Here is a 24,993-nt window from a genome sequence, read left to right as displayed (position 1 = left end):
AGTCAGAAATATTACCGATTGATCAGTATTTTATCTGGGAAGGAGGACAGCTCCTTAACATCATTAAGTGGTGACCTTTAAAACTCATATTCTCCTGCCAGCCAGATCTGGCAATGGATAGAGCAGAGACGGATGGCGACAGTGGGGAATAAAATCAATTGTTTGCTGAGATCAGTGCGTGTGTGTTTTCAGTGGCATGGAGGTCCCTGGGCTGCTGTTCACTGTCTCTTTCAGCACATTTCTTTTTTACAGCAGAATAAATTCTGTTTGGGGCCCAAGATGAATTTTCAGAGTCATATGTCATGTTTTACAAGGGGCTGACAGCACAAATTGGGGGAGAATAATGGTGCCCAGCCCTAACTCACCTCAATGACTTTATTAGATTTCTCATCCAGAAGCAGATGAGCAGGCTGGGTTCTTGGGGGTGTTTTCTGTTGGGAAGCTGATCTGCTTAGTTTCAGGTTTAGATTTTGGTGTGTGTAATGCTTTGCCTGGATTAGGCTGTAAAACATGTTAGGTGGCAGCACCAGAGCAAGGGATAAGACTACTCATTGGGTTCACACTGATCTTATACAAGGCTGCTCTAAATCTGTGTCCTGACCTCTTCAGCCCCTGGTGCCACCTGCCCATAGCTTGGGAATGAGACTCTCACCAGGTGTCAATCCCAAGTGGATCTGGGCAAGTTTGTGTTGAACCCTCTCAGTTTGTGACAGCCCATGGCAATGTGGCAATGGAAATCCTCTCTGTAGTGCCCTGCATGTAGTCCTGTGTATTTTTAAATCCTGTATGTACATGCTGGTGTTGTGAAAACAAGATCTTATCAGGGCACAAAGCTGGGTGATGTCTGGCAAGTGCTGTCCCATGTGAAACAGACCCTTGGCAATATCTTTGTGCTCTTGGTTGTCACCTTCCAACTCCTGTGTCCTCCATGGCTTCATTCAGCATCTTGCAGACAGGAGAGATACAAGGAGAAGCAAGGAGCAAAGTGAACAGGAGGTAGGTGAACACCTCGTGTAGAAGGAATGTAACTCCTTGAGGGAATTCTGCTGCCCCAGGGGTATTGGTGGGTCCTGTTCGAGTGGGGCTGCATTGGTCCTGATTTGTGCTGCAAGCAGCCCGGGGCTGGACCCAGAGAGGTAGATTCCAGTTTCACTCCTGGGGCTCCCAGGACATCCTGGAGCATGTGTGGGCAGCGGGGCAGGTCGAGACAAGGCAGAGTGAGCTTGGGCAGTCTTGGAGAGGCAGCGGTGGGGCCAGATCCTGAGCACAGACACACGGTTTAGGGCTACAGTGACCCACTTATGTGTGGGGGAGGTGAGAAGGAACAGGTTCTGTGCTGGTCCGGAGCTGTCTCAGCTCCTGCCAAGTTGCAGTGCAGACTCATCACAGGGTAGCGTGCTTTCAGAGATGAGCAGGGAAGCGTTGCATCTGTTTTACAGCCCTTTTCATTGACCTCTGAGAGGCGATGCTGAAGACTCATTCCCATGCATTCGGTGTAGGAGAGCGAGACAGTCACTCACCCAAACCAGAGTCAGGGGACAGTGGCAGAGAGCAGCTGTGTCTCCTGGGAGGGGAGAGCAAGGAGAGGTGACAGATCCTAGTAGCAGGAGGAGTGGGATAACCCCCCAGTCCCTGCAGAAATACAGCAGTTGGCATGGCTTTGCTGTGCCCCTGGGCTGGATGCGTTTGCTTCTTGCCCCAGGGCCACCGTCCCCCAGGGAAATGAGGACAAAGTACTGGTGTCTTCAGCGAGGATCTGCCTGACTTTGGGATGTCTTTGCAGAGCTCAGACAGCCCTTAAAGCAGAAGGTTACCCTAATTTATAGTCCCTGGATTTATGGGAGGTGTATATCAAGGAAGAGTGTAATAGCTTTCATGTAGCCCATTGGCAGAGGGGGGGACCATCCTGAAGACTGGGAGCAGGGACAGCTGCTGGCTCATTCACAAAGGTAGCTGCCTTAACTCTTTCACTTCAGGAGCAGGGAGAAGGCAATCCTGCCACTGCCTCGCACTGGTGTTGCAGCCTGCTCCACGTGCTGCTTGCAGCAGACCTTGAATCCATGACAGGAAAGAACTGGAGGAGGTATCCAAAGCCCCTCAGCTTCTGGCAGTGAATAGGGACCTCGAGAAGGTTTCCTGAAGCTCATCCAACCTAGCATGAAGAGTGAGAGGTCTCACTGATTCTCACTGATTGGGAAGCTGATCTGCTTAGTTTCAGGTTTAAATTTTGGTGTGTGGAATTGCTCCAGCTCTGTCTGCTTTACCCAGAGGGGTTGCAGGGTCCTGGGGCCCACACCAGATGTTCACAGCTGGAAGTTAGTTTGGGGTCTGGAGATCACAACAGGAGCCACCGGGCAAGCCCTGAGCAGCACAGGGGCGAGAAATGCTCCTCTGGGTTCAGTTGCTGCATCCATCATCATCATCAGTGGCACACAGGATAGCAAGCACAAGCCTTCTCACACTTCTCAAAAAGCATAAGCATCCAGAGCACCTCAGCTCCTTGGGCCTTTGCTCTCCCTGTCCCCTTTGCAGTTCATCTGACTCCACCACCTGGAGCTGTACATGTGGGGTTGGGCCACAGCTCTTTTGCTGTGGGCATGGGAGGATAGTAGTTGAAAAGCTGCTGTTCTTGGGGCCCAGGTTCTTGCACCCTTCCTTCTCCTCTGCAATCTGCTGTGTGGAAATGGCTGTTCCCCGCTCCAGAAGCTGGCATTGCTGCTAGAAAATGTTCTGCTTCTTTAGCAGTTCAAGACCCTCAGCAGTTACAAAAACTTCTCTTTAAAAATTCATGCTGTTCTGTATCATGTTAAATATTTATTCTTAAGGAACAATGTGTTCCCCCTCCCCCATCCTGCTATGATACCTATTTTGCATATGAACTGATTAATAATTAAGGGTCTACATTTTATTTTCACTAACAGAAGATGTGCTCCAGCCAGTTGGATGCTTGTTGTGTTCTGCTGAGCCGTGAATTCACCTTCCCTCTCCAGACCAAAGGATCCTCTCTGGTTGTGTCTTGCAGCTCTTCCACACCGGGAGTCCAAGCTGGCCGTGGCCAGTCTGGGACAACCTTTGTATCTGCAGTGCTGCAGGGCCAGGACTGGCCTTGCCATGAGGAAGGCTGTAGGATTGCCCCTTTGCTTTCCATGCAGCTTCTGAGACCCAGAGTGAGAGCCTGCAGCAAAGGCGGGGAACCTGGCCTGGTGACACAAGCAGGGCTGCTTCACCCCTGAGCCCCGCTGGATGTGCACTCCTTTGGAAGTGGTCGGTAGGTTCAGCTCCATGACTCAAGCCTCCCTGCACATGAAAGAGGGAAACATGGTGTCCACAGGTTAGTGGGATTGGCGCGCAGCACCTGGACCTCAGCAAATATGTGCAGGTGCTTAGCATGCACCTCCTGACAGTCAGGTGGGGTCTTTCCACTATCTAAAGCCAATGCAAGTAGACAAGGGGCAACTGGAGGAAAAGGCCTCATGGCTGACTGGGACCCAGTTCTGCTCTGGCACAACTCCTGGCAACACTACTCTGACACTGCAAAGCTCAGAATCTGTGGCTGAAAAAAGAGCTGACACAAGGGCAAGCTGCACCTGGGGTTATAAGGAATTAGTCCTGCTAAAAAGACAGGATGACCATTCAGGAGAAATGCTGAGAAAACTGCATTTGTATTCTGTGGAAAATTTCAACATTAGTCCCCCTCATCTCCCTTTCATATTTCCCATGGAAAACACCACTAGCCCCCCCATTTTCTTAGGGATAGGAAATGCAATCCCAGCTGCTTTGCAAACATGGAAGCATCTTGCTTTCTGTAATTCTCAGGCATTACAAGTATTATTTTTTTCCACCAATAAAAATGAAACTACAGGATCCATTTTAGAATAGAGGTTTGAGGGTTCAGAAAACAAGGAAATTAAAGCAAATTGTGTTGGGGTGTTTGTTTGTGGAGCTCTGTCAAAATAGTTGTGATACCTCAGGGTGGTCCCTTAAAAGCACTGCATTTTATGAATGCTCAAAAAAAACATCTCAGCTGGCTCTACCCTTTAGACTGGAATTACAAAATGCAGAGACTGTGCAAAACTGAGATTTACTAACATACTTGGTACAGATTCGCATGAAGTCTTTGTCTCAGGCTGAGTTTTAACAGCCTGGATTGTAAGCACCGTCATAAAGAGGAAAGATTGCCTGGGGGGCTGTTAACAGAGTAGGGATGGGTAATGGCAGAAGGCAGGAATGGGGTGCTGTGGCTGTGCGTGGGGTACAAGGAACATGCACGGCAATTGGCGTTTCTTATTTAACAGCTTCATTAGTGAGCTGGAGGCAGGCAGAGGCAGCATGGGAATGGAAGTTGCAGATGGTGTTAAACCAGGAGGTGCTGCAAGCAGCAGCTCTGTGTGTGATGCCAAGCAGTGGGGAGAGGCTTGAAAATCTGGCACAAGAAGGTGATGCTCAGCTCACGAGCAAATGGCCCAGGACAAAGATGTCCGAGTGCTAAGTACAGCCTGAGGCTGCCACACTGCAGGGACTGGCTGCTGCATCTCTCAGATCACTCCATCCAGGCTTTTTGCTGTAGAGCTTCATTGGAGGAGGGATGGTGCAAGGGACCAGCAGCGGACTGCCCTTGTCATGCTGTGGGAGAACGGGAAATACTTGCAAAGCATTACACTTGCAAAGGTCCAGGGCCTTGCCTGCTTCTGTGCAGGCAGTGTGCCGTAGCAAGGGCTCTCTAAGAGGGCAAGATCTTTTATTTCCCATCGGTAACATTTTAGAGCATGGATGCGAGAGTTGCGCTGTGGGCTGGTACAGCTCTTTGGCCCTGCTGGACCTGCAAGATTAGGTGTGGGAATGCAGCTTGCATTTTGGACAGTCTGGCTTTGAAGGCATCAGAAGACAGAGGAGCTGATATTTCCCTCTATTGTTCATCATTGTGGCTAATTGCTGTAACTCATTTCTGATTTTATTTCTCTGTCTGTGACCTTAAACTGCTGGATCTTGCTTTGCCATCCTCTCCCGGATTAAAAAGGCTCTGACTACCCTCTAGTTTTCTTCCCTGAAAATGCTTAGATGCGTTTATCAGGTCACCTATTTTAGCTTCTCTTTAGGGGAGAGGCAGATCATGTGCCTTCCATCTCATACCTTTTTTCCTAGCCGCTGCTATCATTTTAGGTTCTTCTTTGCAACTGCTCCTGGTCTTAAGTGGGGAGGGGGACACCAGGGCTCCCCCTGGCTGTGAGCAGTCTTGTACCTTTCTCCCCGCTCACTTGGGATGGTCTTGGACTGGGGCAATACTCTCACCCTGCTTTCCCTGTGCTGCAGCATGGGCCAGTTCCCTTTTGGACTTGCAGAAGGCCACCGCTGTGTGCTACGTTTACGGTGGGTGTTCAATCCAAGCACTGTGACTTTAGCTATGACACCGGCTGGGTGCTGCATTTGTGATGAGCAGTTATTGCTTTCAGACATGCCCTGGCAGATTCACAGATCTGGGGAAGAGGCAGGGTTGGATGTGGTGCATTTGGACATGGGCAATGATGTTTCATTTTATTTTATTCCTCTCTGTGTGAAGCTGGCTGGCCTCATGCCAACCTTTTCCTCTCCTCGGAAAGCAGCCGCCTCTCTCCCTCATTTCTCTGCATTTACCTGCTGTGCAGGGCTAGCATCCACTCTCTCACTGCAGGTTTCAAGCTGTTGTGAATGCCTCGGCCCAGTTTAAAATGGAGGCAAGGTGGCTTTACTCTCAATGTCCTCTCCCTCCAAGCACACATACTGAACAGGTGCATGGTCTTGGCTCGAGGCTCACCCCAGGACGCCTTGTGCAGGGTGCCAGAGGCAAGACTCGGGCTCCATCCCTGACTACCAGCCCCTCTGAGATGCAAAGGCCACAACTGTGTTATGTTGGCTCCCAGGTTGTTGTTGAGAATCTGCATTCAGAGGCTTCTTGAGGCAAAGGCAGGGAAAGTTCACTCTTCAGGAGGGGCAGAGATCCAGGCTCCGCTGAAGACAGAAGAAATGTCAGGGCTCTAGACCTCTGAAGAGAACTGAAGGCAATGGCCAGACCAGGGTGCACCTTGTGAAGCCCAAGCCAGGTGGGGCAATGGTGCCATGGGCTGGCACTGTCCATCCCCACTGTGCATCCCCACAGCCTGCTGGGCTGCATACCGGCCTGGCATGCTGGCTCATACCTCCTGCTGGCAGAGCGAAGGCAGCTGAAGCTGGGATAATGAGGACAACCTGCTTAATGCCCAAGTGGGACCTGTCAACTTGCAGAGATTGTCCTGGAGCACGCTCAGCCACCTGTACTCCCTCCCAAGAGGTCATCACTCCACAGGTTTGCTCTCAGCTCATCTGATATCATCTCATCTTTTCTCATCTCATCTTTTTCTCTGTCATTCTCTGGCTAAGTGCTAGATCCTGCACTTTGGTCACAACAGTCCCATGCATTTCTTGAGGCAGAGTGGCTGGGGGTGTTGGTCGATGCTCACCTGAAAATGAGCCGTCAGTGTGCCCAGGTGGCCAAGAAGGCCAACGGCATCCTGCCTTGTGTCAGGAATAGTGAAGGCAGCAGGACCAGGGAGGTGATCGTCCCCTTGTATCCTGCTCTGGTGAGGCCACACCTCGTGTACTGTGGTCAGCTTTGGGCCCCTCACTACAAGAAGGACATGGAGGCCCTGAAATGTGTCCAGAGAAGGGCTGTGAAGCTGGTGAAGGGCCTGGGACACAAGTTCTGTGAAGAGTGGCTGAGGGAACTGCGGTTGTTTTGTTGTTGTTGAGGAGGCTCAGGGGAGACCTTATTGCTCTCTATAACTACCTGAAAGGAAGGTGTGGGGAGCTGGGGGTCAGCGTATTCTCAAAGGTGATAGGACTAGAGGGAATGGCCTCAAGGACCCTCAACCAAGGGAGGTTTAGTTTGGAAATGAGGAGAGGTTTCTTCTCAGAAAGAGCAGTCAGGCATTGGAATGGGAGGTGGTGGTATCACTGTCCCTGGGGGTGTTTAAGGAAAGGTTGGACCCGGTGCTTAGGGACAGGGTTTAGTGGGTGATATTGGTGGTAGGGTGATGGTTGGACCAGATGATCTTAGAGGTCTTTTCCAACCTTAATGATTCTGTGATTCTATAATTTGGACCACAGCCAAGATCAGACCCATGGGCTAGCAGATCCCCCTGTTTTGTTCCAGCACTGGGAGCTGTGGTGGGTCCAGGAGAAGATGCCAGCAGCCTGCTGGATATGGTTCACCTGGGATGCTGAGCTAGAACCTGTGGAGTCCTTCAGTGGTCCTGCCCTCAGGTCAGTGACAGTTTAAATTGACAATTTGAGGTTTGAAGAAAAAATAGATGGTGTCTAAGTTGGAGGGACATAGTAGGAGCTGCAGGTGCGTGTGCACAACAGGCACTTCTGGCATGCAGAAAAGGCAGGTGTACAGGAGCACAGAAGTTTCTCCCCTCTTCTTTCCCTCCCCTGCAACTCTGTCTGGTGGAAACTCCCCCACTTCCTCCTCCTTTGTTCACGTTGAGCTCTGTGAGTTTTGCAGAAGTATTCCTTTTCACTGCAAAGAAAGAAAAAAATTAAAAAAAAAAAAGTGCAGAGTGAAAAATTATCGTTTTCTCAGCACTCAGAAGGGGAGAAACATGAATAGGGCTTAGGGTGGCCCAGGATTCTTGCTAACAGAGGTTGGCACCTCTTCTTCATATCAGGACCTTTTCCTGAGATTGCAGGTGCTTCCCATATCATAGTGAATGTCTTCAGCAGTTGGATGGCTTTGCCTTGGGCTCCTAGGACAGCCAGGCCCTGCCTGTCCCTTTGCCTGCTGCTATCCTCCTCGCTGGTCCCTAGGGAGGCTGCAGAGGGTGAGCAGAGGCACAAGGGTGTGGAAATGATAACTTTGCAGGTGTCTGAGCAGAGACAAAACTCGGGGAGCTGGGCAGATGTCTTTCATTTTAAGCAGAACAGGCTCAGATCCTACAAAGCCTCCCTCCTGGGTTGGATGACACCCATACAGCCATGGTCCAGCCACGGGTCCTGCTGGCCTCCGACACTGATCTTCTTGGTGTCTGACTCCTTCCTAAGGTATATGATGACTCTCAGCTTCACTTGTCACATTGTCCCTGTCCCTGCAAGGCTGGTCTCATACTGAGGTCTCCCTGTTGTCCCCATGAGCAGGCATGGCCAGAGGCACCAGCAACATCACAGCTGTGGCAGGAAGCAGCGTGAGCCCCAGCTCAGCTGGGGAAGCTCAGGTCCGTAACTCCATTAGCCCGGGGCTTGCTCCTGCTCCAGCTGACAGCCAGGGAGTTGCACTTGGCTCTGCACTATGCTTCTAAGCTGGCTCTGTAGCCCATGCCTATTCTCCTCCTTTTCCATGCTCAGCCGTGCTTCCTGCATGAGTTCCCTGCTTCGTGTGTTCTGCAACACCCATTCCAGGAATTTCCATGGGTTTCAGGTGAAGTCAGGCCAGGGCTATGCTAGCAGCAAAGCTTTCCTAGACAATGTATAGCAAGGCTAATAACTTCTTCCTTTCCTACTGTCTGTGTCAAGCTTGTCTCCTGGGAAAATACCCTCTTTAAATAGCAAGATGAATGTTTTTAGGTTGCAGAGTGGCTTTGCAAAGAATCGCATCAAGGACTCTCAGTTCTTGACCTTTCCCATCTTGTTGTAATTTCTGAGTGTGTGGCTCAGACTGTGAAGTGGCACCAGCCCCACACAGTCTGATCTTGGCAGAGACTGAAGCTCGTGAAGACCAGGGCCAGCCTTTGCATGGATGGTGTTAGCGAAAAGTGCTGTGCCCCTGGGAGTGCTGTCAGGTCACAGCCTCAGCACGTAGTTCCTGCCACGTGTGCTGTGCCTGCACCGCTCCTGCTCTCAGACACAGTGTGGCGCTGCCAACTGCAGCATGCTGCTGTTTTAAGTGTTGGGTCTATAAGCTCCTCTGTCTGGAGTCAGTTGAGCTAAGTGGCACCCAAAGGGCAGGCAGCATGAGCTAGGGGAGGCCGAAGGCACCCAAGCTCTGCACAACAGCACACCTTGGAGAACTATGAGCCTCCATGCTGGACGAGAAGGTGACACCAGCACCCAGCCAGAGGTAGGACCTGTATGGGGCAGGCTTCCTTCACAGGAAGCAAGAAGAGCAGTCAGCAGGCTCTTGCACAGAGCTGTGGGTCCCATGCCTACCATGGCTGCACTGACCCCAGCTCAGATACATCTGCTTGCGCTGGCTGCCTGCTGGAGTGGTGCCCAGCCGCTAAGGCCCTGTTCAGGAGAGAGCTGAGTGAAAAGGGCTCTCCAGAGTAGAGGGCAAAGGATAAATGAGGGTTGGTGTCAGGAGCTGGAGATAAAGCACATGTGCTTTACCAGGAACAGGATCTGTGCCCAGGCAGGTAGCAGGTTTGGTGTCACTGGCAGGTTCAGGTGACAGATTTTACATTTCCCCCTAGATCAGCTCTGAGTTTGAAGCAGAGTGGAATCCAGGCAGCCTTATTGCCTCTGCAATGCAGGACGACAGAAAGCATGGTTGTCTCCTAGGGCTTACCAGCGAGTGACTGTGGGCCAGGCAGGAACACTGCCTTAGGGACAGGTTTCTTCTCCCTGCAGGTCCCTGACCTGTCTCCTCTGGGGCCAGGCCCACAGCTTGCCCCACGGCACACACAGCAGCTGGAGGTCGGTGATGGGGCCAGGGGGGCCCATCCCCTGCCCTGCAGAGGACTGAAGTGGGCTGCGTGGGTTAAGAGGAGGGAGGTCCTTGGTGAAGGCACATATGTGAGTACTGCTCCTGACCTGGCTGGAGAAGAATCTGGAGACCTGGACGAGCACGGGTCTGCTTCAAACCCAGCTTTGCAGAGGACTGGCAATGTATGTGTGAAATGGTGATAGCTGAGCTGTGGCCATGGGCTGTTATGTGCAGGGAAATCAGGGTAGGCACAAAGCAATAAGAGAAAAATGTTTTTAAAATTCAAATCAGCTTTTTTTCTTTTCATGTTGTGGGTCTGCATTTTCTTTTCGACTTACAGGCTTGTGTTGCTAAAATGGCTGTTTTGTGCTTGTTTCTTTAATTAGTTTCTTAGCACTTTCCCAGTTTTTCCATAGAGACTTTTGCTTCTAAAGAAGGCTGTTTCTTAAGGTTAGTTCTTAAAATGCTCATCTGTACTGAAAAAATGGTGCCAAGGCCCAAGGAAAACCTTTACTGTAGGAGAGGTACAGACATTTGCTGAGCAACAAATTCCACTTTCTGATGCGCTGAGTTTTCCATTCAGGAAGCCAAGGGGTTTTGGTTTGACCACATCCCACCATCAGAGTTTGCCAGTTGAATTTAAGGGGACTTTTGCATCTCAAGAAGTCAAATGCTTTAGCAAAACCATCCTAATTCCCTGCAGTTGGGAGTATGAGTCTAATTTTAGACTAGCTTGTTTGGAAATGTCAACTTGTGTGTACAAGAATTTTATAGCAACTTTGTTCGTGCATTGAAAACTGAAATCCCTTTTTAATGTTAACAAGGAATCAATGTGTTTTGAATGTGCAAAGATTTTATGCCACTAGGAGAGAAGATTTTTTTATATGTATATAATAAGTCCATGGGGTGTCCACATTTCAAATAATCCATATCTTTCTTATTGCCCTTCCTCAGAAAGGATGCTGTAGTAACAGAAAAACTTGTGAGATGGGCAGTCAGGATGATCAGAGATATGAAATAGCTCTTGGACAGGGAAGGACCCACATAGAGGTTTTCATGTTTGGGGAAGAAGCAACATCACAGCTGATGGCAAAGGCCTCCAAAGATGAAAGATGAAATGCTCTGATGATCATTGTTCTGGTTCAATATGCCGGTTCTTGTATTTAAAATAAAAAAAATAAAAATAAAAAAAATAAAAAGGGTTTGCGGGAACAGCTAAGACTCTGATTCAGAGCTGCTTAAGTGTTGCAGAAACAAGGATTTAACTTCTAGAAGCTTGAGATTTCTTTCTCTACATCTGTCCCTTTTTATCAGTTTTCTAAAATTACGGGGAAGCATCCCACAGATGCTTCTTTTTTTTGGTTGATTCATTCTGTGTGTGTGTGCATGTGTGTGTGTGTGTCTGTGTGAAAATCCACAGTACATTTCTGCTAACTGCTTAGTTTTCAAAGACAGACAGACCATGCAAATGCTTGGTAAAAGCTATCTAAATCACACAGTGAACATAAGTAGCGTAAAACATTGGAGATGTTCTGAAACAGTATGAATTATTTTTAAAAAAAGCTCCCAAATAATAATTGTATTGGCTTTCCTATCTTGTTGGTGTGTGATCTAATTAGATTGAAGCTTTGCAGTGAGAGCAATGGGAATGGTAACTCACCTTCCCAAGATGTCTCCAAGCTGGAGTGGATGTTTCTGTTTGTAGTCAGGACATTTGATGTTACCAATTCACAGCCTTTGGTGACAAGTGGCTGCCCCAGCTTCTCAGGCTCTCATGGTGCCTACTGGTGGGGTAGTCACCCTGGCTGGACCACTGGACACCTTTAGCAAGATGTGGCCACCATGGGACTGCTGTCCTGCATGTGTTTCAACTTGGCCTGTAGACCACATCTACCTCTTGATTGAGGTAAAAGTAAGTTCTGCTGATTTCACTAAAGTCAAAGTCATCCTCCTAGTGACAGCCTATATAAAGAAGTTACAAAAAATTAACACATGGGCAAAGCCAACCAGCAAGCCCAGCTCCACACCTAGCTCTCGATCTGGATTGCTCCCTCTGGCTTCTGCTCAGCCCCCACCATCCCTCCTAGCCTTTCTCTGCTGGACAAGGGGAGACTAGAGACAGCAGGTACCTGTTTGGGGCCTGGCTAACTGCTTGGATGTGTCCTTGGTGGGGGGGGAACAGAGTTCAGAAGCAGGTTGCAAAAGATGTCCTGAGGGCTCTGCAGTCCTCTTTAAAATCACAGAATCACAGAATAGCTGATCTTGGAGGGGACTTCTGGAGGTCCTTCATCTCGAGGATCTTTTTATTCTACTGCTGTTGGAGCATGCTTATATCATGGTCTTGTGGCTAGCCTTTGAGCATCTGCTAGTCTGTTAACGGAATGCTCTTAAACTGATTTGAGAAGAAATCTCTTTGATGAACAAAAAGGAACCCTCAAGTGCTGATTTTCTACCCATTTACCTCTTTGTGCAAGAGGTAATTGAACCGTAGTCATAAGAACATATTGTAACAATTTGCAAATTACATGCTATAGGAGGTCCTTGGTGTCCTCTTGTAGTTTGAACTGGTTTTTCCCTCTCCTTACCAGCACGCCTTGCAATAGGAACCTTTTCACGGCTCCACAAGGAACCTGCAATAAGAGTATTTCAGAAATCATTGTTTATTCAATGTTTATGACAACCCTGGAATTCAAATTAACTTGTGTCAAACTAGCACAAGGGTGGTTACTGTGCTGTTACACAATTTCTAAATTACCTTTCTGGAACCCTTATTTTCATAGCTCTGTGGTCCCCTTGTTGCAAAGCTCTGATGTTGCCTAACAGCTCTGTGCTTCAGCACTCACCCTGGCTTTACTTCCACCCCTTTCTCTAGTCCCTCCAGCAGCACTACAAATTGTCCTCCTGACCTGGACTTGATACTTTGAGCAGAAGGATGACATGCTGATCTCTCCCAGGTTTCTGACCCAGGTCAGCAAGTAGCTTGACATCTCTATCATCTTAGAGTTCCTCAGGATTAAGTAACTGGTCTACAACAGCCAGTGAAATCTGATATTTGAATTCAAAGTACCATGGGCCTTTCTTAGGATGGGTGTATGGGTATGTGTATTAGCAATCTCAATGAGTTCTTGCTCTAGATACCACCTTCTTAAACCCCAGGCCCAGTGAAGTCTGACGTGGATGTCATGCCCTCCTCTCATCTGTCCTTTCCTGCCAACTTGTTAGCAGCTGTCATCTTGCAGCAATGTCTATGGGTTTCTCTTTCTTTTTTCCTTCCTGTCCCCAAACACACCAGGTTGGACATGAGCATTTCCTTTAGGTCTTCCTGAAGGGCCACTTAGCAAATGGAGGTGGCATCCCATGATATCAGTGTTTGCATTCCCCAAACCAGCTCTTTCATCATGATGCTCAAGCCTCATGCTCAGTTTGAGAGGTGTGTTAGCAGTATACTCACTTCCAGTCTCCCGGCAGGAAGAGTGGTCTGCATGTGCTAGTTCCTGGAATAAGTCTAGCCCAACATTCTCCAAAAACAAAAGGCGAAATGTGAGCTGTTGGGCTTAGCACAAAAGCAAAAAATATGTTTATAGCACCAAAGCTTTTCTGCTTCTTCCAGGTTTCTATTCTCTTCCATCTGGAATGATACACAACAAAGCAGAACATCAAGATTTAATTCAGCCCATGGATTAGGCATGGTCTCTGTAACTTGTCCTGCAGCTCTTCCCCTTCTCCAGGCAAGCCCCAGAAGCCAGTGACACATTTACCCCAAGCCATTTGTCACCCCTGTGTGCATCTCAGTATGGGCTAAATTCCAGGTAGCTGTATGTGGTGGAATGGCTGCCCAGGCAGCAGCCATGTCCTGGTTATGTTTGTAATGGCTGAACATGCATTTGTTCCATCAGGCAGTGTGGAGAGGGAGCACCTGCAACGTCACCCTGTCCCCAGTCACACCATGCTTCTCTGGATGAAAGGTGCTCTCCTGGGGTTGCAACGTGGGTGGAGGTGTCCCAGCCAAGAGCTCTGAACGTCTCCCTCTGGTCTCAGTCAAGCTGGGATGACATTTTTGCACTCCCCCATGCTTGCGCTTAAATCATTTATAGATTACCGACACATTTATACGTGCTATGTCACCTCCCAAACACAGCTTGCTTTCTGCCTTGCTGGAGCGTAACGAAGCACACACATCAGCAAGTAGGCCGGGGTTGCCACCCCGGTCTGCTTTCAGGGAATCTGTGATGTCACCATTTTATCCCTTGAGCAAAACCCTCTTGGGGTGCCTGAAGGCTCACCTGCCAGGCAGCTCCGAGTCCCACCTCAGAAACCTTCCCTTGCAGTTAGCACTGGGCTTGCAGGGGTGTGGACCCTGGGCATAGTGGGGCAACAGGAGCTCCCTGGAAGGCAGTGGAAGCCAAGGGAAGGCATTCCCTCTCTGCTGGTGTATTTCCTTATGGAGTAGCCACTCCTGGCACTGAACCTTGTCCTTGGGTGTGAATGGCTCAGCTCAACACGCTGGCATCGCCGCACCCAGCTTACCGTGTTGACACAGGCTCCTGGGAGAACAGCATCAATACTAGAAGAATATTAATACCAACGGAAGGCAGAACCATTGTTTACCCTGCTTTTGTTAATCAGTTTGTTTCCATTTGTGATCCCAAAATGAAATTAAAAGGCTCTGTTTACATTGCTGAATTATCATCTGCTCCAACAGGTAAAGCACTTTGGCAGAGAATTAGTGGAGCTATGGACAGATTTGTGTTAAAAATATGTGCATATTTTCCCACTGAAGGATTTGTTTGAAATGAGCTGGAATCTCATGCCTTTGTGTTTAAATAAAACATCATCCACCAACCACCCACACATGCTGCTGGGATGCGGTGGCCCTGAAACGAGTTCACCTTTAAAACAGCTGAGTTGAAAGCTTCTTCTGTGCCGGATTCAAAGGTGATTTTTCAAGATGGCCTTGGAAGGTAGCTTAAGGACTCAGAATGTGCTTGAAGGAAAAGTGCAAAACTGATGCCAAAGAGAGATTGGAGAGTGTGTGCACATGGCTTCAGTCCTCCAGAGCTTGCACTGAATTGTGCTGGGGGAGGGAGTAGGGAGGGCAGTATTTCTATCTCAGCACCAGAAGCCAAATTATCTTCTCTTGTGCTGCAGTGTAACCCAGCATAGAATGGGGCCCTTGCACCTGCCTCAGAAGGCTGAAAAATCTAGTGCTGATCATTTCTGCTCAAGCAGCACTAAATTTATAACTCAGCACAAGGAAGACAAGATCTAAAAACTAATTTAGCAAAAAATAGCCTTTGCAACTAAAAATTAATGCTTCGAATGGCCTAAATGAAGCTTGAAAATAGCTTTTATTCTGCTCCAACCGATGATTCACGTGCCTATTTGCAAACAATTCAAATGCAGTAAATTGAGAGGAAATATAAATCAGGTTCCTAAGTGAAGCTGCATAAATCCAATAAATGATTGATGAGAGAATCCTGTTTTAAGACGCTGCTGTCTGTCTCCAGTGCTGAGGGAAAAAATAATGGGGCTGTCGCCTTTTTGGGCTGTGCCGAATACCTCGAGCTTACACCAACCTCTGATCCTCATTCAAGGTCAGAGCTTTCTCTTGACACTTGGCCAAGATGCCTGAAAAGAGAGCTGCAAAATAAGACTATGGCATAGATCTTTGAAGTCTCTCCTCCAAGAAGATAGGAATGGACTCATCAGCTATGAGTCAGATGTTGCAGTGCTACCCTGCAAAGGGTTCAGTGGTCCCACCAGCATGGACCTCGGTGCTGCATGTATTAAAAACATGGGTCAAGTCATCCAGGAGCTGTGCATCTCCTTTCAGAGTGACATCCCTGTTGCAAGCATCAGCCCTACTTCTCTGCTTGTGGGAACAAAGCTGGCTCTGCATGTGCTAGCTGGGCTCAGGACAGGACCAGTGGCTTTCTGGCTCTCCATTCTCCTTCAGATCATAGATTCATAGAATCTTAGAGTGGTTTGGGGTGGAAGGGACCTTAAAGCCCATCCAGTTCCAACACCCCTGTCATGGGCAGGGACACCTCCCACTAGATCCGACTGCCCAAAGCCCCATCCAGCCTGGCCTTGAACACTTCCAGGGATGGGGCATCCGCAGCTTCTCTGGGCAGCCTGTGCCAGTGCCTTACAATCCTCGTCATGAAGAATTTCTTCCAAACATCTAATCTAAAGCTGCTCCTTTGATTACACTCATAGCATCCTCCCAGGTCCCTGCCCTTCTTGTGCTGGGGGCCCCAGAGCCGAACACAGGGCTCCAGGTGGGGTCTCACAAGAGCAGGGCAGAGGAGGACAGTCCCCTCCCTCACCCTGCTGCCACGCTGCTTTTGGTGCAGCCCAGGATTCGGTTGGCTTTCTGGTCTGCAAGCGCACATTGCTGGCTCATGTGGAGCTTCTCATCCACCAACACCTCAAGGTCCTTCTCCTCTGAGCTGCTCTCAATCCATTCTCTGCCTAGCCTGTATTTGTGCTTGGGATTGCCCCAGAGGTTTTTCCCAGCTCGGAGGTTCGGGTGATAACTCACAGTATAGGGGAGCTATTTTCTAGGAAGGGCTTTGTGGTCCAAACACATTTCTCATATGCATGTCTTGGCCTTCTTTCCTTTTTCTCCGTGTGACCAGAAGCCCCATGTGCCTGGGATTCTGGGAGAGATGCATGCTCCTGCACGGTTCTATTCCTGGCACAGCGTCTCCCATGTTATGGCTTTGGGACCCTGTACTTTCAAGACAGCAGCTTCTGACCCAGGGACTGCCATGAACACCCAGCAGCAATTAGCAACCCCTTAATGTAATGCTGTGTGAGAAAGGGAGAGCTCTGGCCACTTCATCCAGCTGCCAGGATCCTGCCTCCAGCACAAAGCTGGTGCTAGAATATCCCGAGTCCCCTGAAGGGCCATTTGCCCGTCCTGCTCAGATTGAACATCTCTGCAAGCTTTGGCAGACTACCTTGTGTCACATGCTGCTTCTGCCCCGAGGGCTGACAGTCACCAGCAGATTTTTCCATCCACTGAGTGGATGGGTGCTCTGGGACAGGAACAAACCTCATACAAGTTGTTCTGCAGCCTTAGAGCAGAAGAAAACAGTTCTGGGGTGCCACCTTCCCCATCTCTTCTGGGCATGGAGAACCTGAGGAACCGTGGGCTCCCTGGGACCTCATGGTGCTGGGCTGTGCACCACTGTCACTGCTCTTACCTGTGTCAGCTTGGGTTGTAGCAGACCACATCACCCTGAAGAGATCTTTCTTCTCCTCAACCTACTGCCTTCATCCTTCCCCACCATCAGGTGGCCTATAAGTGAAGGGAGGGAGTGGTTTGCTTAGGGAGGCAGCAGAGCAGCCCGATATAACATGTCCTGGCAGTCTGGGAAGAGCCTTCACCAAACCTGGAACCACATTACTCCCTGCTTTGTGGTGGGACTGAGATGTTCAACAACTTTTTCCAGTGCCTGACAGGTCAAGACAGCTGCCACCAGCTCCTGCTCCCAGGCAGCCTGGCATAAATCAGCATCAGTGGAACAAGGTGGCTTTTCTCTGCTCCAGGTTGTTGGATTTGGCTCTGACACAGTTTTCATGAAAAATTTATTTTGTGAGAAAATGGATTTTTGATCAAACCAGGCATTTCTGCATAAAATATTGTTTGGGCTGACATTTTCCCATTTTTTTCCATGATACAGTTCCCTTCCTTTCTTCTCCCACCCTCTTCCAAAGATACAAGCACAAAAATAATTCAGAAGCAGTGTTAATTTTTCAGTGAAAGTGTCTGGGTTTGGGTAACAGAGGGCTGCATATTTTTAGAGGAAATCAAATATCAAAAGTAAAGAAAAGTCAGTTTTCAGAAATAAAACCAACAACTCAATGTAGGAATGACAGCTATCTGGTAAATACTTTGTAGGAGAGTACATGTGGTCTGTACATGGCTAGCCTGCAGCACAGCTCATCAAAACTCATCAAGCCAGCCAGCCAGCAGCCTCAGACCTTTTCCCCACTGAGTTCTTTGACTCATCCTTCCTACCCCCTCCACCCCACTTCCTTTGCGCCCACCTCTCCCAGTTTCCCCAGTCCTGTTGCTTTTCTTTCCCACCCCACAAACTGCTCGCTCTGAGGACCATGAGGAGAGGAGCCAGTGCTGTGGGCAGAGCTCAGATGTCTGCAGAGGAGAACACTGTGTCCCCAGCTGGTCCCTCAGCTCCACGGTCCTGACCCTGAAGAGCCGTGGGTGGGGTGAGGACAACAGTGCTAGCGGCCTTGGCTCCCTCTTCTTACTTAAGGCCTTACTTATGCCCTTCTCTGCAGTGGGATTCACTGCGACGGTCCTCATTCTCTAAGGAGTCCTGCTTTGGGTCCAAACGAGGGCAGACAGGACACAAAATTAATCCACTCCAGTGACGAACAGCATGTTGGGCACAGGAAGGAGGAAGCAGTGCCTGGGGTCCCAGAGGAAGCCTGCTCTGCAGTGGAGCTGATTTCCAGCTACCCCAGATGGGCTGGCTTCTGATGGGGAGATGACAGCCCCTAATGCCCCAAATTCAGCTTCTTTCTGCCCTATTTCTGCCCGGTCCCCTGACAGGCCAAGAAAATCTTGGCTTTTCAAAAGGTCCAAGTGGGAAAGGTCTCTCTCAAAGGCAAAGGCTTTGTTTCATCAAGCCACGTTTCCCCTGGCACAAGTGAACATCTTTCAACAGGTGACTGCAGGTCCTCTGTCCTCTGGGCTTGTGGCCACCAGTGCCTGGGCTGTGGCCACAAAAATGCAACACAGGAGCAAGCGGAGAGATGCAGAAGAAAGCATCCCATGTGTTTTGGGCGTTCAGGGACCGCTTCTCCCCACACAACTCTGCCTTTTTTGAGCGAGTCAGAGCGATGTGTCACCTGGGGCTCCCCAGCTGTCCTTGCTGAAGTTGTCTGATGTTTGTCACCACCACTACCACAGTCAGTCCACTTGCATCTACAGCAGTCCCAGTACCCCCTTCCCTGAGTCAGTTGACACTGGGAACAAAGGGCGCTGGTGCAACAGCAGGGCTGGGGCTGAGGCCAGGGGTTTGTAGCTTGGTTGAAACTCTCAAGGCGTGTTATGGGGGATCCTTCTGGCTGCCCTTGAAAAGAGCAGAGCTGGCTCTGGAGAGACCCTGGTGAGATTCCCCCTGCCAGCTGTGGCTGGCAGCTGGCTAGGCACACGGCCTTGAGAAATTCATGCCATTTTCCAGCTCTTGCTCTTTTGCACGACTAGCAGAATTTCTCAGTGTAGAGACATTTGTCAATTTGCATAATTAAAGCACTGCAAACTCATCCAGATTCACAGATCCCTGCGCCGGCTCCCCTGAGACTCACCACTTCACTCCCATGAATTATTTATTGGCAGTGCTGTTTCAAATGGGCCCCTTTGTCTGCTGTGTTTGCTCCAGATTTCATTTCTCCAAAGCAGAGACGGTGCTGCGGTCCTCCGAGGCAGAGGGTGGGGAAAGGAACAACCCCATTTGCCACAGCCCTTGCTTTTACTCTGTCCATCAGGTGAAAGCGAGGGAACTCCCTTGGAACGATCCGGCCAGCACAGCCTGTGCTTCCCGCAGCGCAGAGCTGGGACCCAGGAGCTCAGGGCACCCCAGCTCCTTGTGCAGGATGCTCTCCCTGCAGGGTGGTGGTGGGGTACCACAAAGGGAACCCTGTTCCTCTCAAAGCAGAATTGCTTTGCCTCTAGTGAACAGGCTCACTTGCCAGCCACCTGTCCCATGTTTGGGCACACAGAATATAATAGATAACATAAGAGAGAGACAGAGAGACAGAGGAGGGCAGCAGCAAGCGGTAGGTACACAGAGACCTCGCTCATATTTGCAGGCATTCCCTGCTAGAGTTGAGTGTGTGCTTGTAAATCCCACATCAGAAGAATACAAATATTTGTGCTGCAGAAACCCTTCCAATGAAGTCCTGGAGCTTGCCTTCTCAATTCACCGTAGCCTTTCAGAGGTCTGTTTGGTTTTGAGTCCCACGGCCATGACAGCTGCAGCACCAGGAGCTCAGCAAAGTCCCCACTGCTTTCCCTGCATCTTCCATGTGTCTGCAGAGCAGAGTGGGGCTGTGGCAGCCAGGTTAGGAGGCAAGCATGAAGTAAAATTGTAGCGGTCCCAGTGCTCAGTTAATCAGAGTGGGGCGAGGTGCCAGAGTCTGCATGCAGCTTTGCTAACAGTGCTGAAAAAAGCTGAAAATAGAGCACGTGAGCATGGGAAGGTTTGGGGCAAGGAGTGGTTCAGCAAAACCAGGGATGCTCGTCTCTGTCCAATTTACCAGGCTGACATTTCGTCCTGGACAAGGACCTGGTGAGGGAGTTTGCAGTTGCGAATTCAGCTCCAAAAGGTTGCAAGTTGCCAAAATTGCAGATGACTGTGCAGCACTCCTTCTCTCCCTATCCATAAATATGCATGGACAACGACGTGGCCTTTCACAGCCCACGGAGCAGGACCATGGGGGCTCCTGGCAGTGTCGATGGTGGGCTTGGCTGGATGTACAGCAGAGGGCTTTGCACTGGGAACCTGGAGCATTTAGTTCCCACAGCCCCAGCTCTCACCGCACTCATCAGAAGGTGCAATCACACCTGCAGTGCTGAGGCCCACATGTGTAATTTTCAGCTCCTATCCCCTTCGTTAAATTAGACGAGGCGAGAAATGGTACAATGCAGTTGGGGGCTATTGTGAAAAAAACTCTGCAAAGGATTTTCACAGTGTGATGGAAGCTAAAAGTATTCATCTGGGCTTCTCAGTTTTTATTTTTATTTATTTATTTCTTTTTTCCTGGAGACTGCTGTTGCTGATGTATTATTTATACAGCAGGAAATTAGACTCTGAGGACTAAAGTATTCTTCAAATAAGCTTCCTAATTCTGTCAATTAAGAATGCACAGGCTGCTGGGTCTCTGGCTTGGGAAGAGCCACAAAGGAGTGAAAGCTGCCCCTGGTCATTGCTCTGATGTGCTGCATCGCCGGCATGCTTCATACATTTCAGCTGGAGGAAAAAAGATCTCTGTCCCAAAATCAAACGTGTGAGTTCCCTCCCTAGGAGCTTTATATAAAGAAGCTCTTGCAGATTTCAATGGGACTAATAACTTTCTCATGCTCTGGAGGGGGAATACTGAAGCCCTGAACGTGTGGTCTCTCTTTGTTGCACTCTGAAATGAAATCTGGTGCTTTTCATTACCATTAACAAATGGCTGCCAATGCTGGAAGACCACTGTTATGAGTTAGGGGTCGTTTACTCTCTAATTAATTCTGTAATTCTTCCTGTGCTCCCAGTGTTATTCTAGAGCAAATGAGTTGACATGTAATTAATACATAAAAGAGCATCTTCCCTCCTTTACAGCCTTCTCTTAACCAACTTGCACTTTTAAGTGGGTTTGGAAGTCTATTCCAGCACCAGGACTTGTGTGTGTGTGTCGGGGGGGGGGTGATCCTGGCCATGGAAGAGGGCTTGGGCAGAGGGCTGCAGGACCAGCTGTTCTCATCTTCCACAGCACATGTTGTGTCCCAGAACAGAGAAAAGAAGCAAATAGACCATCCTAAAACACAGCTGGGCATGGGGCTTCACCATGAGCTGCTGGCACCAAGCTGGGAGGCAGAATGTTCCCTTCTACCTGCAAAATGCTCAGCACTGGTCTGTTGCTGAAGAAATTCAATTTTTAGCCAGGAAAAAGCAACAGGGGCTGAGGCAATGTTTGCCAACACATTTACATATTCTTTGGTGCTTTTTCTACACAAGGTGTAAGGCACAGAAAGATGCTGAATGTTTGTGCTCCCCTTGGTGTTATTATGAAAAAGGTGAGACCTCTCAGAAGACAAGCCCTTTGTCCCTTCTTATAGGCTAGACAGTGTCCCTTCAGCCACCCCAGAAGCACTCTGCTGAGGGAAGGAGGTTGATGGCTGCAACACAGTTTTTCTTTCTTTCTTTTTTTTTTCACTCTTTTTTTCCTTGCTCTGAATTTAATGTCCACTGCAAATGCAGATCTCTCCATCTGGAGGAGGAATAAACGCCTGCACTGTCTGCTCTGCATAGACATAACTCATTCTAGAGGACAGGGCTGCATCACTCTGTGCAGCACTTGAACAAGTCCTGCCAAAGGACCCTGAGGACAGGACTGCCACTGAGGGTGACCACCCTCCCTGCTCTGGGTCAGAGCTGGACGGGTGATAACTCTGTCCCTGGGGTGCTGGTCGGCAGGTGGCATTGGCATGTAAGGCCCCAGCTGGATGCACACTGGGGAAGAAGCTTGCATAGATTGTTCAAGCCCTGCTAGCAGACAGACTTCAATGCATCTGCTTGGCCACAATACTTGCAGTAGATAGTTTTGTCAGCAAATCTGAGTCCGAAATAGCAATGCTTAGAAAAGCTCTTCAGTAGTGCATGCCAAGGATCCATCCAGTGCAAGGTCGACTACTGTGTGCCCTTGGGAGCACGGGTCCCTGTGCAGACGGTGATGCTCCCACCACCTTCCAGTTCTTCCCTGTCCCCAAAGCCTTGCAGATGACACCACAGTGACCAGTTGCTCGCTTCTCTGACAGTTGCTCCACAGCCTGTGTGAAATGAGCTGTGGATCTCCAATCAAGATGATTTCCATCAGCTACTGCAGATATAGCCCCATATTCATGGCTTGCTGCCGTGTGAAGACTGAAGTAAAGGAGAATGGGATGGGAAGTCTTGGCTCAGCAAAGTCTTGGTAGACAGGGAAAAGTGCAGCAAATTGTGTGTGGTCTTGCTGGGTGAATTGTGCTAGGTTGTCCCAGCAATTGCTGGAGAAGGCCTCAGAATCAACACACAGGATTCTCCCAGCTTGCCCTTGAAACTGCAAGTGATGGAGATCCCACAACACTCTCCAGGGAAGATATACCTCACTGTTCTTACTACTGAGAAGTCCTTCCTCATGAATGGTCTCAATCTTTATTCCAGCATTTTAAGCCCATTATTTCCTGGCATGGCCCCAAGGAGGGAGAAATAGCTTCTCTTACCTTCTGTAATCCTTTATGGCCATGTTGATGCGTCTTTCTCACTCTCCTACGTAGGCTATACAATTTTCCCTCCCAGCCTTCACAGAATCACAGAATGTTAGGGATTGGAAGGGACCTTTAAGGATCATCTAGTCCAATCCCCCTGCTGGAGCAGAAACACCTAGATCAGTTCACACAGGAAGGAGTCCAGGTGGGTTTTGAATGTCTCCAGAGAAGGAGGCTCCACAACCCCACTGGGAAGCCTGTTCCAGTGTTCTGTCACCCTCACCGTAAAAAAGTTTTGTCTCATATTTAAGTGGAACCTCCTACGTTCCAGCTTGCACCCATTGCTCCTTTTCTTATCATTGGATGTCACCGAGAAGAGCCGGATTCCGTCCTCCTGACACTCATCCTTTACATATTTATACACATTAATAAGGTCACCCCTCAGTCTCCTCTTCTCCAAGCTAAAGAGACCCAGCTCCCTCAGCCTTTCCTCATAAGGGAGGTGCTCCACTCCCTTCATCATCCTCGTGGATGCCTTCTGTAATACCATCTCTTTATTGAAAAACCTAGTTTCTGGGAACATGGGTGTCATTTTAAAGGTGGTTTATAATCATGATGGCTGTGGAAAAAGCTGAAATATCTCACCCATTGGCATTCACACAGCAGAAATCCCCTCCAATAGATCAGCAAGACCAATTAGCTGGAAGAAATGCTGGATACAATTTTAGGCATTGCTATTAGTGCTTGTTTATCACAGGGACTTGTGCATGGGGAGCTGGATGTGGAAAGTATCCTTTCCACCATTTTCCATGCAGCATGTGCAGCTTTTGCATGTCGCTGTGCAAGTAGCTTCATATGTGAAGCAGAGATGCTGGAGGACGAATGTGGCCCCTGTGCTGTTTTCATGGATGTAGGTTGGCCAAGCACTCATGGTCCAACCTCAGCTTGTGCCACTGTCAGGCAGAGTGGTGCTGAACAGAACTGTCAATTATGATAAGGGTGCCCCACCCTTCTTAGTCCATGATCTCTCATCTTTTTTGGCATTGAGAATGCCCAACCCTCCCACCCTGATGCCTTCCAGAATGTGTCTCTTAATCCCACGTGTCTCTGGACCATGTTTTCTGTTCTGCTGCCAGCTGCAAGGTGCAGCATTGTTGTCATCTCCATCCCATATACTCTGACTGCCCCTCAATCTCATCCTTCCATGACTATTGCTGAGGTTATGGTGCTTTCAGTTCAGTTTCGCCCTCGTTGGTTTCTAGCTCTGTTTCTCGGTCATGCATGCATGCCAAAAGCAGCATATCCTCCCTCTTAGCACGGTATGGCCCACCACTGACCCTCAGATACTGCAGGAAGCCAACAAACTGATAAATAGAGAGCAAGACTCAGTTCTGAATCACAAAGCCTTCAACTCATGTATCAAGTTAGAGAAAGAAAGGCTGCCAGCAAACACTCACTGGAAGGCTATTTCTGCTTTGAAGAAGCTCATGAAAAATAAACCCCAAGTGACATTAGACTTTTCCCTGTCCTTCATGTTTATGGGGGAATAAATGCTTTTCTTTTCAGCTCTACTGAATATAGGGTTGAAACTCTCCATATGAAAATGCAGGGTTTGCTATGGAAACCTGTCCCTGTTCCAACAGCTCTCCAGTCCTCATCCTGGGAGGAATTGGAGACAGGCTTCTGGGGGGCAAACTAACACCATGAGAGAGGCATCAATCCTCTTCTGCACCTTTCTGGGGCAAGTGTGGGGTAGCTCCCTGCTTTGCTGGCTGTGTTGTCAATTTGGGAGGCAGTAATTGAGGGGGTGTCTCAATGCAGGGAAGGAAGCACAACAGGAAAATCTCTATTCTGCTCTTTTGTAAACTGGTCCTTTTCTTCCTTACAATTCCTATCTGTCTACCATTTCAGTCTTTCCAGATAGGAGCATATGGAGATATCACCACTGTGTTTTAAAGAGGCAGCACACTTACAAAATAAAGATATAGGTGGTTAAAGGTTTCCTCTTCTTTTTTGCAGGATGCACTGGTGCTGTCTGGACACTGCGATGCCAAGTTCAGCATCTGTCCCCATGCGATTTGGTACAGGTGGATGAGCCTAATGGCTCTCTATTTGTCACCAGAGCTGGGCACTGTGTGATCTGTGTTTTTGAAGCTTGTCCTACTAATGGCAGGAGTAGGTGGTTGCCTACAATCAACCTCAATGGCCTCAGAGCTAAAGAGCTCCTGGCAAGCAAGGTTTGACAGAGGATATTCTGCAGGACTGGAGAACACGTTGACAAGGACTGTGTGCAGGAGGGCTCCTGTGCTGTTGGTGAGCTCCTGTCCACCTGCCACTGCCTATGCCCTGCATCACA

At 49.1% G+C, this 24,993-nt stretch overlaps 1 protein-coding gene across 2 annotated transcripts in view; it reads left to right on the top strand.

The window, feature by feature from the left end:
• RTN4R (reticulon 4 receptor) overlaps positions 1 to 24,993 on the top strand; it is an 80,978-nt gene that overhangs the window by 29,118 nt on the left and 26,867 nt on the right. Inside the window, exon 2 of one of the 2 annotated variants that reach the window (XM_066979008.1) lies at positions 7,166 to 7,275. The exons of the other annotated variant lie outside the window; for it this stretch is intronic. The gene's annotated coding sequence lies outside the window, so the exon portion shown is untranslated. The remainder of the gene's footprint in view (positions 1 to 7,165; positions 7,276 to 24,993) is intronic. 2 annotated transcript variants of the gene reach the window in all.

This window comes from Anser cygnoides, chromosome 17 (genome assembly GCF_040182565.1).
Source record: "Anser cygnoides isolate HZ-2024a breed goose chromosome 17, Taihu_goose_T2T_genome, whole genome shotgun sequence".
In the NCBI taxonomy this organism is placed as follows: domain Eukaryota; kingdom Metazoa; phylum Chordata; class Aves; order Anseriformes; family Anatidae; genus Anser; species Anser cygnoides.
Note: the sequence above shows the minus strand (reverse complement) of the source record. Positions and strands in the feature narration are given on the sequence as shown.